The sequence below is a fragment of the Dendrobates tinctorius genome, unplaced genomic scaffold (assembly GCF_039654945.1).
Source record: "Dendrobates tinctorius isolate UK_male_01 unplaced genomic scaffold, ASM3965494v1 ptg000130l, whole genome shotgun sequence".
NCBI classification, from domain to species: Eukaryota; Metazoa; Chordata; class Amphibia; order Anura; family Dendrobatidae; genus Dendrobates; species Dendrobates tinctorius.
In genome coordinates, this window is record NW_027361798.1 from 4,976,730 (window position 1) to 4,993,976 (window position 17,247).

At 47.7% G+C, this 17,247-nt stretch overlaps 1 protein-coding gene and 1 long non-coding RNA gene across 2 annotated transcripts in view; one reads left to right on the plus strand and one right to left on the minus strand.

Annotated features, from left to right (window-relative positions):
• EPPK1 (epiplakin 1) overlaps window positions 1-17,247 on the minus strand; it is a 70,350-nt gene that overhangs the window by 17,285 nt on the left and 35,818 nt on the right. The window lies entirely within an intron of this gene.
• LOC141047950 (uncharacterized) overlaps window positions 9,153-17,247 on the plus strand; it is a 79,344-nt gene continuing 71,249 nt past the window's right edge. Inside the window, exons 1-2 of the long non-coding RNA XR_012219929.1 lie at window positions 9,153-9,366; window positions 14,707-14,808. This is a non-coding gene — a long non-coding RNA (uncharacterized lncRNA). The remainder of the gene's footprint in view (window positions 9,367-14,706; window positions 14,809-17,247) is intronic.

Here is a 17,247-nt window from a genome sequence, read left to right on the forward strand (position 1 = left end):
TCCCAATAACAATCACCACCTTTATCTAAGGAGCCTGAGATAAAGGTCCTATTCTGCACTCAGCATGGTGGTCGCGGCTCATATGAGGATGCTATACATGGGTTATATATGGGTTTACACGGGTACTTGTGACTTATACCTCAATATCCAACAATCCTAAACATCTCTTTGACACTTTTCATTCCCTTCTCAATCCAAAAGTGCAGGCCTCGACCACGGATCTGAGCGCTGACGTTCTGTCCAATTATTTCAAAGAAAAGATTGACCATATCCAACAGGACATTTTCTCCCAATCTCCTTGTACAATGCATTGTCCTCCCTCTCCCACTGCATCTCGCTCACTCTCAGTCTTTGAACTAGTCACTGAAGAAGAAGTAATCAGGCTCCTTGCATCTTCTCACCCTACCACTTGCACCAGTGACTCTATTCCTTCACATCTCTTCCCTTTGCAAAGCTGTAACCAATCACCTATAAAATATTCAACCTCCATCTCTTCCGGTATCTTTCCCTCCTCGTTTAAGCATGCCATCATACTGTACATACATTACTTAAAAAACCATGCCCGACCAAACCTGTCCTGCTAACTATAGACAAGTCTCTAATCTTCCCTTCATCTCTAAAGTCCAGGAACGCTTGGTCCACTTCCGTCTAATCCGCTATCTCTTTGATAACTCTCTTCTTGACCCTCTTCAATCCGGTTTCCGCTCTTTACTCTGCTGAAACTGCCCTCACTAAAGTCTCTAATGATGTACTATTAGCTAAATCTAATGTTCCCTGCTCCCTGTTGATCTCCTGGATCTCTGCAGCATTGCACACTGTGGCTCATCAGCTATTCTTCACAGTGCTCTGCTTCATCGGGCTCAAGGACACCGTTCTCTTTCTACCTCTCTGACCACACCTTCCTCCTGTATCTTTTGCTGGCGTTTACTCCTCATCTTCTCCTTACTGTTGGGGTTCCTCAAAGATCAGTCATAGGTTTCCTCCCCTTACTGTTGGGGTTCATGAAGGATCAGTCCTAGGCCCCCTGCTCTTCTCCTTGTATATTGCCCCTACTGGACAAACCATCAGTAGATTTAGTTTCCAGCACCATCTCTCTGCTGATGACACCCAATTATACATCTCTACTCCTGACATCACCCCTCATTACTACAAAACACCAGTGATTAGCTTACCGATTATCTTACATCATGTCCTCCCTCTATCTGAACCTGTCAAAAACTGATCTCCTTGTGTTTCCTCCCTCTACTAACCTACCTGTGCCTGACATTGCCATGTCCATGTGTGGTTCTACCATTACTTCCCAGCAACATGCCTGATGTCTTTGGGTCATACTTGACTCAGAGCTTTCACTCACCCCCCACATCCGATCACTGACTAGCTCTTGTTATCTACACCTCAAAAACATTTCTGGAATTTGACCTTTTCTTACTTTAGACTCTGCAAAAACTCTTACTGTTGCTCTTATCCATTCTCGTCTGGACTATTGTAACTCTCTACTAATCTGCCTCCCTCTTACCAAACTCTGCCTTTTCCAATCAGTCCTGAATTCAGCAGCCAGGATCATATTCCTCAGCAACCATTACACCGATGCCTCTACCCTGTGCCAGTCATCGCACTGGTTACCCATCCACTCCAGCGTTCAAAATAAACTTATCACTCTCACCCACAAAGCACTCCATGGCTCAGCACCATCCTATATCTCCTCCTTCGTCTCAACCACCTACCCATACTCTCCACGGTGCTGTACCGCCTGTGGCGTAGCACCTACTGTGTGTGTTGGGGAATACTCGCTTGGCAGAGGATTAACTGAGTCAGGCACGGTTTTTCACACAAAACAGTCCATAGGGTTTATTTAAACATCATAAACCGCCGTAAGCCAGGTTGCACATCACCAGCTTACACATAGTCCATTACTTCATCACATGTGGCTTTACAAAGCATTCACTAGTCACGCCAGACTCTCTCCAGTCACCGGGTGACCACACAGTACAGTAACAGACATTTGTCAGTGCACATAGTTCTTTCCCCATACCCGGGGTTACCTCTCAGGAGCTCCTGCTCCACAGGCTGACTCCTCGTTAGTCCAAGGTCCTCAACAGGACAGCATCTTTCTCAGCGTGGGGCCGACCCAGGCTCTGCACACACATGTGGCCTGTCCGGGTGCTGTTCAGGACATTCATCCAACACCCAGGGCACAAGGTCCAAAGTTTCACCATGTGCTTCAGGAATCCAATCCTACTCCCAGGATCTTCCAACACAGACCTTCCAGGACCTTGCACCCTGAACCATTCAGGTACACACACTCTCTCCATGTGACCAGAACTCAGTCACATTATATGGTTGTAACCACCCCCATGGATGGGCAGTACATGTGTGGTTAGTCAATTCCCATCCAGCTCTTTGACTAACCCTATAAGCCACCCTTATAAGGAATACACAAATACTTGTGGAACTATAAGTCCAAGAATAACCATATCATTTTGGGCGTACAGTGCAGAGAGCCTCTGCGACACATAGCAGCAATTTACCATAATGCCAGTCCCTAACTTACCATTATAATTATGCCTCCAAGCGTATCCTGAAGCGCATACACAGCACCCCCTAGCTGTAACAGAGGTTACTGCATCACACGTCCTAAATCTTCTCATCTCTGTTTATCACCTACCTGTCCTCTCCACCAGGGCTGTGGAGTCGGAGTCGGAGCTCATTTTGGTGGAGTCGGACTCGGAGTTGGAGTCGGTATAAAATGGACCGACTCCGACTCCTAAAATATATAATAAATTGGGTACAGTAATTCAATGCAGGATGTGCTGAATATTTTTTCATAGGAGTTTGGGAAAGTTATGAAATGTCCTATAAATGGCTGTTCTATTCCTGATCTAAGGCTACATTCACACACAGCGTTTTTCCTGTGTTTTTTGAGGATACGTTTTTCAGCTGCAAAAGCTGATCATCTTTTTAAAAAACCGCATCACCTGAAAGGTTTTTGAGCTCATAGATAATGTTTTCAATAGCAAAAGCAGATTAGAAATCTGCTCTATCTATCCATTTATCCATATCTGTCTATCCATATCATATCTGTACCAAAAAGAATGAAAACCGGGTAGTACACCAATATATATTCTGTTCTATCTAAATATCTTGATTATTGGATCATAAAAATGATTAAATGTCTGAGGTTCACATTGTACTACAATAAATTTTTCACTTAAATATAAGCAATATGTGTGGGAGTCGGAGTCGGAGTCGGAGACGTGGAGTCGGAGTTGGAGTCGGAGTCGGTGTAAGGGAAATTGAGGAGTCGGAGTCGGAGTTGGAGTCGCAGGTTTGGCTTACCGACTCCACAGCCCTGCTCTCCACAGTGCTGCACCGCCCTACATCTCCTCCCTCGTCTCAGTCTACCACCCTACCCGTGTCCTCTGTTCTGCTAATGCCCTAAGATTAACATTTTCAATCAGAACCTCCCACTCCGGTCTCCAAGACTTCACGCATGCTGCACCAATTCTCTGGAATGCACTACCCAGGGCAATTTGTTTAATCCCCAATATCCACAGTTTTGACTGTGGACTAAAAACACATTTCTTCAGACCGGCCTTCTGCCACCTCAACATATTGCTCTAACTTTTCCTGCTTTGCCCATACAAAAAACTTCTTCAAAACCAGGACCCTCTTATCATCTGTCCTCACACCCTTTATGCATTTGATACCCCCCGTTTCTGTACTTTTACACACACTTGTTGATAACCGGTTCATGCAGCATTACTTGAACACCCAATTTATTACATTATGGCTGGACCATACAATAGAAGCAACTGTCCTCCCTCCCCCACTGCATCTAGCTCACGCTCTGATTTTGAACCAGTCACAGAAGAAGTAAGCAGGCTCCTTGCATCTTCTCGCCCAACCACTTGCCCCAGTGACCCATTTCCGTCACATCTACTCCAGACCCTTTCCCCTGCTGTCAACCCTCACCTAACTAAAACATTTATCCTCTCTCTTCTGGTATCTTTTCCTCCTCATTTAAGCATGCCATCATTAGTGTTGAGCATTCCGATACCGCAAGTATCGGGTATCGGCCGATACTTGCTGTATCGGAATTCCGATACCGACTTCCGATATTTTTTCAATATCGGAATTCGGCATCGGAATCGGAAGTTCAGTTGATTGACGGCCTGACGTCATCATGATGCGCGGTGTGTGCGCATCATGATGCGCCGTCATTTCGGGCCTTCCGGGGGTCTCTGCCGGCCTGCCGGGGGGCTGTGCCGGCCTGCCGGGGGGCTGTGTGGACTGCCCGGGGTCTCTGCCGGCCTGCCGGGGGGCTGTGCCGGCCTGCCGGTGGTCTGTGCACCCTGTGGGGGTCTGTACCGGCCTGCCGGGGGGCTGTGCCGGCCTGCCGGGGGGCTGTGCTGATGTCCGGGGGTCTGTGCAAGCATCGTCCGATGGGACTACAAGTCCCATCGGGCGATGCCTGCTACCATGACAGTGATTGACACATTAGCCAATGATGGGACAGTAGTAGTCCCATCATCCGGCTAATGTGTTAAATGTTAAAAAAAAAAAAAAAAATACTACATACATACTACATGCATGCTACATACATACTACATGCTACATACATACTACATATATACTACATACATACTACATACATGCTACATACATACTACATGCATGCTACATACATACTACATGCATGCTACATACATACTACATATATACTACATACATACTACATACATGCTACATACATACTGCATGCTACATACATACTACATACATACTACATACATACTACATGCATGCTACATACATACTACATATATACTACATGCATGCTACATACATACTACATGCTACATACATACTACATATATACTACATACATACTACATACATGCTACATACATACTGCATGCTACATACATACTACATACATACTACATACATACTACATGCATGCTACATACATACTACATGCTACATACATACTACATATATACTACATACATACTACATACATGCTACATACATACTGCATGCTACATACATACTACATACATACTACATACATACTACATGCATGCTACATACATACTACATGCATGCTACATACATACTACATGCATGCTACATGCATGCTACATACATACTACATGCTACATACATACCACATACATACTACATACATACTACATACTACATATATACTACATGCATGCTACATACATACTACATGCTACATACATACCACATACATACTACATACATACTACATATATACTACATGCATGCTACATACATACTACATGCTACATACATACCACATACATACTACATACATACTACATGCTACATACATACTACATGCATGCTACATACATACTACATGCTACATACATACCACATACATACTACATACATGCTACATATATACTACATGCATGCTACATACATACTACATATATACTACATGCATGCTACATACATACTACATGCTACATGCATGCTACATACATACTACATGCTACATACATACCACATATATACTACATACATACAATACATTCATACAATACATACATAGACATACAGTACATATAACATAGAGTAACATACTTACCAATACTTGTCACATTGTTCCCCGAAGCCATTGTCTTTCCGGAATAAATATTAACATAACAAACCACAAAAATACTCACCCACGATCCGAAGCAGTCCACGAGTGTGTCCCACGACGATCTTGGGTAGAGAACTGCAGCATCAGATGATGCTGCCGTTCTCTACGGGCTGCAGGAATCCAATGACGGAAGGTAGGTATCCTTCCGCACTGTATTCCTCCGCCACTTAAAAAAAAAAAAGTCCCTAGTCTCACTTTATGCCATTGCTGCGTGGGAATTTCCCACACAGCAATGGCATAAAGTGAGACTAGGGACTTTTTTTTTTTTTAAGTGGCGGAGGAATACAGTGCGGAAGGATACCTACCTTCCGTCATTGGATTCCTGCAGCCCGTAGAGAACGGCAGCATCATCTGATGCTGCCGTTCTCTACCCAAGATCGTCGTGGGACACACTCGTGGACTGCTTCGGATCGTGGGTGAGTATTTTTGTGGTTTGTTATGTTAATATTTATTCCGGAAAGACAATGGCTTCGGGGAACAATGTGACAAGTATTGGTAAGTATGTTACTCTATGTTATATGTACTGTATGTCTATGTATGTATTGTATGAATGTATTGTATGTATGTAGTATATATGTGGTATGTATGTAGCATGTAGTATGTATGTAGTATGTATGTAGCATGCATGTAGCATGCAGTATGTATGTAGCATGCATGTAGTATATATGTAGTATGTATGTAGCATGTAGTATGTATGTAGCATGCATGTAGTATGTATGTAGCATGTAGTATGTATGTAGCATGCATGTAGTATATATGTAGTATGTATGTAGCATGTAGTATGTATGTAGCATGCATGTAGTATGTATGTAGCATGCATGTAGTATGTATATGGTATGTATGTAGCATGTAGTATGTATGTAGCATGCATGTAGTATATATGTGTTATGTATGTGGTATGTAGCATGCATGTAGCATGCATGTAGTATGTATGTAGTATGTATGTAGTATGTATGTAGCATGTAGTATGTATGTAGTATGTATGTAGCATGCATGTAGCATGCAGTATGTATGTAGCATGCATTATGTAGCATGCATGTAGTATATATGTAGTATGTAGCATGTAGTATGTATGTAGCATGCATGTAGTATATATGTGTTATGTATGTAGCATGTAGCATGCATGTAGCATGCATGTAGTATGTATGTAGTATGTATGTGGTATGTATGTAGCATGCAGTATGTATGTAGCATGCATGTAGTATATATGTAGTATGTATGTTGCATGTAGTATGAATGTAGCATGTATGTAGTATGTAGTATGAATGTAGCATGTATGTAGTATGCATGTTGTATGTATGTAGCATGTAATTTTTTTTTTTTTTTTACATTTAACACATTAGCCGGATGATGGGACTACTACTGTCCCATCATTGGCTAATGTGTCAATCACTGTCATGGTAGCAGGCATCGCCCGATGGGACTTGTAGTCCCATCGGACGATGCCTGCACAGACCCCCGGAGCCTGCACAGCCCCCCGGCAGGCCGGCACAGCCCCCCGGCAGGCCGGCACAGCCCCCCGGAGCCGGCACAGCCCCCCGGCAGGCCGGCACAGACCACCGGCAGGCCGGCACAGACCACCGGAGCCTGCACAGACCCCCTGGCAGGCCGGCACAGCCCCCCGAAAGGCCCGTACAGACCCCAGAGAGGCTGTACAAGGGCAGGAAAGGGTTTTTCTTATTCCGATACCGGAAGTCCCATAGACTTGAATGGGACTTCCGGTATCGGAATCGGCGATACCGATACTTTTTTTAAAGATCGGCCGATACCATCCGATACGATACTTTGAAGTATCGGACGGTATCGCTCAACTCTAGCCATCATACATCCACTACTTGAAAAACCATCCCTCGACCAAAACTGTGCCACTAACTATAGACCTGTCTCTAATCTTCCCTTCATCTCTAAACTCCTGGAACGCCTGGTCCACTCACGTCTTATCAGCTATCTCTTTGATAACTCTCCTCTCGACCCTCTCCAATCTGGTTTCCGCTCTTTACACTCTACTGAAACTGCCCTCAATAAAGTCTCTAATGATCTACTAACAGCTAAATCTAATGGTCACTACTCCATGCTAATTCTCTTGGATCTCTCTGCAGCATTCGACACTGTGGATCATCAGCTCCTCCTCACTATGCTACTTTCCATTGGCCTCAAGGACACCGTTCTCTCCTGGTTCTCCTCCTATCTCTCCGACCGCTCCTTTACTGTATCTTTTGCCGGTTCCTCCTCCTCTCACCTTCCCCTTACTGTTGGGGTTCCTCAAGGATCGGTTCTAGGCCCCCTCCTCTTCTCCTTGTACACTGCCCCTATTGGTCAATCAGTAGATTTGGTTTCCAGTACCAGCTCTATGCTGATGACACCCAATTATACGCCTCTTCTCCTGACATCACGCCAGCCTTTCTAGAAAACACCGGCAATTGTCTAAACGCTGTGTCTAACATCATGTCCTCACTATATCTGAAACTGAACCTGTCAAAGACTGAACTCCTGGTGTTTCCTCCCTCTACTAATGTACCTATACCCGACATTGCCATTTCCGTGTGTGGTTCCACTATTACTCCCCAGCAACATGCCCGCTGTCTTGGGGTCATTCTTGACTCCGAGCTTTCCTTTGCCCCCCACATTCGATCACTGGCTCGCTCTTGTCATCTGCACCTCAAAAACATTTCTAGAATTTGACCTTTTCTTACTTTTGACTCTGCAAAAACTCTTACTGTTTCTCTTATTCATTCTCGTCTCGACTATTGTAACTCTCTTCTAATCGGTCTCCCTCTTACCAAACTCTCCCCTCTCCAATCTGTCTTGAATGCTGCAGCCAGGATCATATTCCTCACCAATCATTACACCGATGCCTCTACCTTGTGCCAGTCATTACACTGGCTACCCATCCACTCCAGAATTCAGTATAAACTTATTACCCTCACCCACAAAGCCCTCCATGGCTCAGCACCACCCTACATCTCCTCCTTCGTCTCAACCACCTACCCATACTCTCCACGGTGCTGTACCGCCTGTGGCGTAGCACCTACTGTGTGTGTGTTGGGGAATACTCGGCAACTGTTACCACCCACCTTTCGTGTCTCCCTCTTTCCTCATAGAATGTAAGATTGCGAACAGGGCCCTCATTCCTCTTGGTATCTGTTATAATCTATGTGATTATTGTTATGCTGTGATGTCTACGGTCTGTATATATCCCCTCTGAAATGTAAAGTGCTGCGGAATATGTCGGCGCTAGAGAAATAAAATGTATTATTAATTTATTATTATAATTGTTACCATCCACCTCTCGTGTCTCCCCTCTTTCCCCATAGACTGTAGCTGCAAGCAGCCGGACCCTCACTGCTCCTGTATCTGGTGATTTATGTGATTATAGTTGTTCTGCAATGTGTTTATTGGCTCTACAAGTCCCCTCTAATGTACAGTGCTGCAAAATATGTTGGCGCTATGGAAATAACATTATTATTGTTATTATTATAGGAAGAGATAAAAAAATAAAGAGATAATGAAATTAAACAAGGGGAATACTGAAATACAGGGAGTGTCCAGCAGAGGGCGCTGCAGTCCGCTAAGGAGATTACGGATCACATTTACTTATGAGGACAATTGATTATAATGTTGGGGGGTGTCACAGTCCAGTGCGAGGTAGGGGCCGCATAAGCAGACATAAGGACGGCGCGATGGAGGTAAGGGCGTCACGATGGGGGGGGGTAAAGGTGGCATGATGGTAAAGGCGTCATGATGGGGGACAAAGGCGGCATGATGGGGGGGTAAAGGCGGCATGATGGGGGGGTAAAGGCGGCATAATGGAGGGGTAAAGGCAGCATGATGGAGGGGTAAAGGCAGCATGATGGAGGGGTAAAGGCGGCATGATGGGGGATAATGGTGGCATGATGGGGGTAAGGGTGACGTGATGAGCGGCACCCTCTCTAGGTCGGCTGGAATTTAAGGACGGGTAACACTTTTTTCCTGTTACTTGCTCTACTTTTAGCGACATTAACAAACAGTTGAACCTTATGTGGGAGAGACGTAATAAGTGAAGCTTGTCGCAACCTGCGGACTCGTGCTTACGATGTTTACAGAGGATTTGGCGTAGATCCACAAGATAACATATGCTGTTCTGACCCTATTTATCTGCAGATCTCCCTACATATTAATGTTAATCATTAAGCAGGAAGAGTCAATGAAACAGCAATTAAGAAAATGCAGATTCCTAGGAACCAGATCTGGGTCATGTAATAATGGTTTTTCCTTGGAATATCTTTTTTCTGCAATACCAGATACAACATGATCCTTTAATTAAGATGTCCTGTAATTGGCAAAAATGTGTGCATTCCTGGGAATGCCGGCGGCCTAGAGAACTGCCACGCTGCTGCAAACCATCACCGAGTTTATTTAGCTGAAAGGTATTTTACTAATTAAAAGAAGATGTAACTCAATATTTTATTTTCAGATGGGTAAGAATAATAAGTCATTGCCATACCCTTCTGTCCTCCTCTTTCAGGTCCCTCGGTCCCCCTCCTCCTCCAGACCCCTCTGTCCTCCTCTTCCAGGTCCCTTTGTCCTCCTTTCCTCCTCCAGGTCCGTTTGTCCTCTTTTTTCCTTCCCAAGGTCCCTCTATCCTCCACTTTTTCCTCCTCCGGTCCCCTCTGTCCTCTTCTTTTTCCTCCTCCAGGCCCCTCTGTCCTCTTCTTTTTCCTCCTCCAGGCCCCTCTGTCCTCCTCCTCTTCTAGATCCCTTTGCCCTCCTTTCATCCTCCAGGCCCCTCTCTCCTCCTTTTATTCCTCCTCCTCCGGGCCCCTCTGTCCTCATCTTCTTCCTCCTCCTACAGGCAAATCTGTCCTCTTCTTCTTCCTCCTCCTCCAGGCCCCTCTGTCCTCCTCTTCCTCCAGACCCCTCTTTTCTTGTTCTTCTAACCCCTCAGTCATCCACTACAGAATTCATAAATACATACTGGTTAATGTGTACCGAACCACATCCAGAAACTGTACAGCCCCTCCGTCGTCCTCTTTTTCTCTCCAGGCCCCTCTGTCCTCACCTTCGTCCTCCTCCTCCAGGCCCCTCTGTCCTCACCTTCTTCCTCCTCCAGGCCCCTCTGTCCTCACCTTCTTCCTCCTCCTCCAGGCCCCTCTGTCCTCATCTTCTTCCTCCTCCTCCAGGCCCCTCTGTCCTCATCTTCTTCCTCCTTCTCCTCCTCCTCCTCCTCCAGGCCCCTCTGTCCTCATCTTCTGCCTCCTCCAGGCCCCTCTGTCCTCATCTTCTTCCTCCTCCTCCTCCTCCAGGCCCCTCTGTCCTCATCTTCTTCCTCCTCCTCCTCCTCCAGGCCCCTCTGTCCTCATCTTCTTCCTCCTCCTCCTCCTCCAGGCCCCTCTGTCCTCATCTTCTTCCTCCTCCTCCTCCTCCAGGCCCCTCTGTCCTCATCTTCTTCCTCCTCCTCCTCCTCCAGGCCCCTCTGTCCTCATCTTCTTCCTCCTCCTCCTCCTCCTCCAGGCCCCTCTGTCCTCATCTTCTTCCTCCTCCTCCTCCTCCAGGCCCCTCTGTCCTCATCTTCTTCCTCCTCCTCCTCCTCCTCCAGGCCCCTCTGTCCTCATCTTCTTCCTCCTCCTCCTCCTCCTCCTCCAGGCCCCTCTGTCCTCATCTTCTTCCTCCTCCTCCTCCTCCTCCTCCTCCTCCAGGCCCCTCTGTCCTCATCTTCTTCCTCCTCCTCCTCCTCCTCCTCCAGGCCCCTCTGTCCTCATCTTCTTCCTCCTCCTCCTCCTCCTCCTCCAGGCCCCTCTGTCCTCATCTTCTTCCTCCTCCTCCTCCTCCTCCTCCAGGCCCCTCTGTCCTCATCTTCTTCCTCCTCCTCCTCCTCCTCCTCCAGGCCCCTCTGTCCTCATCTTCTTCCTCCTCCTCCTCCTCCTCCTCCAGGCCCCTCTGTCCTCATCTTCTTCCTCCTCCTCCTCCTCTGTCCTCATCTTCTTCCTCCTCCTCCTCCTCCTCCAGGCCCCTCTGTCCTCATCTTCTTCCTCCTCCTCCTCCTCCTCCTCCAGGCCCCTCTGTCCTCATCTTCTTCCTCCTCCTCCTCCAGGCCCCTCTGTCCTCATCTTCTTCCTCCTCCTCCTCCTCCTCCAGGCCCCTCTGTCCTCATCTTCTTCCTCCTCCTCCTCCTCCTCCTCCTCCAGGCCCCTCTGTCCTCATCTTCTTCCTCCTCCTCCTCCTCCTCCTCCTCCAGGCCCCTCTGTCCTCATCTTCTTCCTCCTCCTCCTCCTCCTCCTCCTCCAGGCCCCTCTGTCCTCATCTTCTTCCTCCTCCTCCTCCTCCTCCTCCTCCAGGCCCCTCTGTCCTCATCTTCTTCCTCCTCCTCCTCCAGGCCCCTCTGTCCTCATCTTCTTCCTCCTCCTCCTCCAGGCCCCTCTGTCCTCATCTTCTTCCTCCTCCTCCTCCTCCTCCTCCAGGCCCCTCTGTCCTCATCTTCTTCCTCCTCCTCCTCCTCCTCCTCCAGGCCCCTCTGTCCTCATCTTCTTCCTCCTCCTCCTCCAGGCCCCTCTGTCCTCATCTTCTTCCTCCTCCTCCTCCAGGCCCCGCTGTCCTCATCTTCTTCCTCCTCCTCCTCCTCCTCCAGGCCCCGCTGTCCTCATCTTCTTCCTCCTCCTCCTCCTCCAGGCCCCGCTGTCCTCATCTTCTTCCTCCTACTCCGGGCCCCTCTGTCCTCATCTTCTTCCTCCTACTCCGGGCCCCTCTGTCCTCATCTTCTTCCTCCTACTCCGGGCCCCTCTGTCCTCATCTTCTTCCTCCTACTCCGGGCCCCTCTGTCCTCATCTTCTTCCTCCTACTCCGGGCCCCGCTGTCCTCATCTTCTTCCTCCTCCTCCTCCTACTCCAGGCCCCTCTGTCCTCCTCTTCCTCCAGGCCCCTCTTTTCTTGTTCTCCTAACCCCTCAGTCATCCACTACAGAATTCATAAATAGATACTGGTTAATGTGTACCGAACCACATCCAGAAACTGTACAGCCCCTCTGTCCTCCCCTTCTTCCTCCTCCTCCAGGCCCCTCGGTCCTCATCTTCTTCCTCCTACGGGCCCCTCGGTCCTCATCTTCTTCCTCCTCCTCCTCCTACGGGCCCCTCGGTCCTCATCTTCTTCCTCCTCCTCCTCCTACGGGCCCCTCGGTCCTCATCTTCCTCCTCCTCCTCCTCCTACGGGCCCCTCGGTCCTCATCTTCCTCCTCCTCCTACGGGCCCCTCGGTCCTCATCTTCCTCCTCCTCCTACGGGCCCCTCGGTCCTCATCTTCTTCCTCCTCCTCCTCCTCCTACGGGCCCCTCGGTCCTCATCTTCTTCCTCCTCCTCCTCCTCCTACGGGCCCCTCGGTCCTCATCTTCTTCCTCCTCCTCCTACGGGCCCCTCGGTCCTCATCTTCTTCCTCCTCCTCCTCCTACGGGCCCCTCGGTCCTCATCTTCTTCCTCCTCCTCCTCCTCCTACGGGCCCCTCGGTCCTCATCTTCTTCCTCCTCCTCCTCCTCCTACGGGCCCCTCGGTCCTCATCTTCTTCCTCCTCCTCCTCCTCCTACGGGCCCCTCGGTCCTCATCTTCTTCCTCCTCCTCCTACGGGCCCCTCGGTCCTCATCTTCTTCCTCCTCCTCCTCCTCCTACGGGCCCCTCGGTCCTCATCTTCTTCCTCCTCCTCCTCCTCCTACGGGCCCCTCGGTCCTCATCTTCTTCCTCCTCCTCCTCCTCCTACGGGCCCCTCGGTCCTCATCTTCTTCCTCCTCCTCCTCCTCCTACGGGCCCCTCGGTCCTCATCTTCTTCCTCCTCCTCCTCCTCCTACGGGCCCCTCGGTCCTCATCTTCTTCCTCCTCCTCCTCCTCCTACGGGCCCCTCGGTCCTCATCTTCTTCTTCCTCCTCCTCCTCCTACGGGCCCCTCGGTCCTCATCTTCTTCCTCCTCCTCCTCCTCCTACGGGCCCCTCGGTCCTCATCTTCTTCCTCCTCCTCCTCCTCCTCCTACGGGCCCCTCGGTCCTCATCTTCTTCCTCCTCCTCCTCCTCCTACGGGCCCCTCGGTCCTCATCTTCTTCCTCCTCCTCCTCATCCTACGGGCCCCTCGGTCCTCATCTTCTTCCTCCTCCTCCTCCTCCTCCTACGGGCCCCTCGGTCCTCATCTTCTTCCTCCTCCTCCTCCTCCTACGGGCCCCTCGGTCCTCATCTTCTTCCTCCTCCTCCTCCTCCTACGGGCCCCTCGGTCCTCATCTTCTTCCTCCTCCTCCTCCTACGGGCCCCTCGGTCCTCATCTTCTTCCTCCTCCTACGGGCCCCTCGGTCCTCATCTTCTTCCTCCTCCTCCTCCTACGAGCCCCTCGGTCCTCATCTTCTTCCTCCTCCTACGGGCCCCTCGGTCCTCATCTTCTTCCTCCTCCTCCTACGGGCCCCTCGGTCCTCATCTTCTTCCTCCTCCTCCTACGGGCCCCTCGGTCCTCATCTTCTTCCTCCTCCTCCTACGGGCCCCTCGGTCCTCATCTTCTTCCTCCTCCTCCTCCTATGGGCCCCTCTGTCCTCCTCTTCCTCCAGGGCCCTCTGTCCTCCTCTTCCTCCAGGCCCCTCTTTTCTTGTTCTCCTAACCCCTCAGTCATCCACTACAGAATTCATAAATACACACTGGTTAATGTGTACTGAACCACATCCAGAAACTGTACAGTATAAATGTGCATTTGCGTTGATTTCATATTAAGGCCACTGTTCTAAAATGATGCAAAATGCCAAAATACATACATAACACCCCAGGTCACCATGCATAAAAGGTACAGCAGGGTTACTAAAATGTAATAAAATATAATTGTCAATTATGAGATTACCTAAACCTGTCTGCATTCTAGCATTGAAATCAGAAAAGAAGGAAGGAAGGAAGGAGACCATCGGATATAATAGACAGGAAGAATGTACAAGTCTTAAGGGGGTCTCCATGAATAATACCCAATCGAAAGCAATAGACTTTGATATCTGAACATATCTGTACTTTTATATATGTTTTATATTGTTACTTCTGTTTCTGTAGATTCAATAGACAAGTGCAGTCTGATGCACTGGTGTTGTCGACAGTTACAAGCTACTTCGTCCTGTGACTATTTCTCTATGCAGCATTCAACTTATGTGGCAGGTAAGATTCCCTCCATTGAACAGTAGAGCTATCACCTTCCAGTATAGCAGTCCTTTCTTCAGTTGCATCCATTATACGTGTATTAGCTCCAGTGTTATAATGTATTCATGTGGTCTCCATGGAGGTAACTGTAGGTCCCACTCAACATTGTATGCTTATGCATACTGAACTATCAGAACTTTACATGTCAGAAAATGAGCACAAACCTTGTACATTCATACATAGGTAATTTCTGCAAGTCACTTTAGATCATGACGCTTGGTTGGGTATCAGAGGAGAAAATTCCCTTCCCTGGCTCTCAGTTTATTTATATGGAAAGTGAATGTAGAATTGTGAAATGCACTGTGGGTAAGATCACAAATATAATAATAGCTACATTATTATGTAATGTAAATAACCCTTAACCCTTTATAGATATCGGTTCCTTCATCTTGTCCCGTCTGCCTCAGCTTGGTAATTAATCGTTAGGGAACTCCACCTAATGATAAGTGATGATTCACAAAGTGGTTAGGAATAATAATTATACGTTATAACACGCTCACTGGAGATTATACATGTAATGAATAATCTTGCAGGTACCGCAATGGGGTCCACAAGAAGCCCTTAGGTAACTTTAATCTCAAACCTTATGTCACATAAGCCTCTATGCTAATGTACTGAAGGTTGCAATATCTAGGCCTACATCAAGCAGAGAAAATATTAATACATATCTGTAACTGCAAACAAGGAGCTAATGCAGATTTCTATGACATATACTGATCACCAAAATGTTACGGTATTTGAATCTATGTCTGGAGTGGCAAAGGTTAATATGTGATTAGGTTACTACTGCCTTAACACTTTGTATTCCATCGGCACTTGGGGTAAGGTGGCCATGTTAATTCTGGACTCAGTGATGGGAGGTGACCGCCGGCACCAACCGGGGCACATTCTTAGGGTTCAGAGGCAACTCCCGACTGATTCAGACCATACACCTCACATTTTGCAAGGAAAGAAGGACCCTATACAGGGTGCACTGCCAGGAGTCATCAGGTTTTATGAAGTCTGTGGGATTGTTTTTGTTAGGTGTGAAAAAATTCTGCACCGTAAGAATACTATCAAAAACAGAACTGTTAATTGTTCATTTTTATTAACAAAATGCAAAGTGAATGAATAAAAGAAATGTAAATCCCATCAATATTTGGTGATCACCCATCACAAGTTCTTGTCACTTGTACACATTAAGGGATTTTGTACGATTATATTATATTGCCATTCACTTATTGAATTGTATTTTATACCCTCGGCAGAGCGCATGCACGTTGTCCTCTCGTGTCTTTCACTGGGCCTTGGCGTTTTTGCTGCCTTCATGCGTGCGCACTCTATTGTGCGTCCATCTGGACGCCTAACGCCTAGACTCATGAAGGACCTTGGGGGTAACACGGCGCATGCGCCGCTTACGCCGTTCGGATTGGTCTGCTGCTAACATGTGACCGACCATGTGACCTGTTGCCAGCGTTACCAAAGGTCCTATTCGGCCATCTATTCCCCACTCCCCTTGAGAAAGAGACCAGGTGTGGACGCGAAACGCGCGTCGTGGACCTTCATCTTCCTTGTGGGCGCCCGTGCATTAACTATTGGTAAGCGCCTCATGCTGGCAGTGCAACCTTCCCCATTAGGGCACACTTGTATGACGGTTGCGCGCCTGATGTATTCCGCTACTTCTGAAAAGGCTGCCACATTGTGTGGTTTGCATCTTTCATACATGTTATGGGAATGAGTGCTTTTTTGCATGGGTTATTGACCCCCATCTAGTTTTATGTCCTGTGTTTTTTGCTACAATGGTCTTTTTGTACTTTATTTGTATATGATTGTTATCTAATAAACTGATGATTAATTTTTTACTATTTGAATCCGATACTCCATTTTGTTCTCGAATTTGATATCATGTTTAAGGAGTGGAATATTTATTAATATGGCGGTATATTTGTATATAAGTCCGCCATGTCTTCCTATTAAGGTATTTGGCACATTTCTTTTTCTGATTATATTAGTGTGAAGGGTCAGAATGAAGCACTGGAACAACGGACAGTTCTCCAGTAAGCCCGCCTCCTCAGCGGCCCCTAAACAGGACATACAGGGAGCCAACTGGTTTCAACTGAATGCGGATATGAGGACTCACATTCAGTTGAAATGTACTGCGGTGAAGAAAGTCTGCACCGCAATAGTTAATATGGCTGCCGACCTATCAAAAGACAGCAGCTGACATCAGTTTGCCCGTCACAGGCGGCGCATGAAAGTGACCTCAACGGGCGCATGGACATCAGCTGCCGGTTATTTTAACATGACTGCACCAGATCTGAAGGGAGAGGATGCTGCGCGGTGCCAGGAGTGCAGGCAGGTAAGTTTTTTTTTTCTTCTTCTGTGGATGCAGCATGATGTGGGGCCAGGACCAAGGAC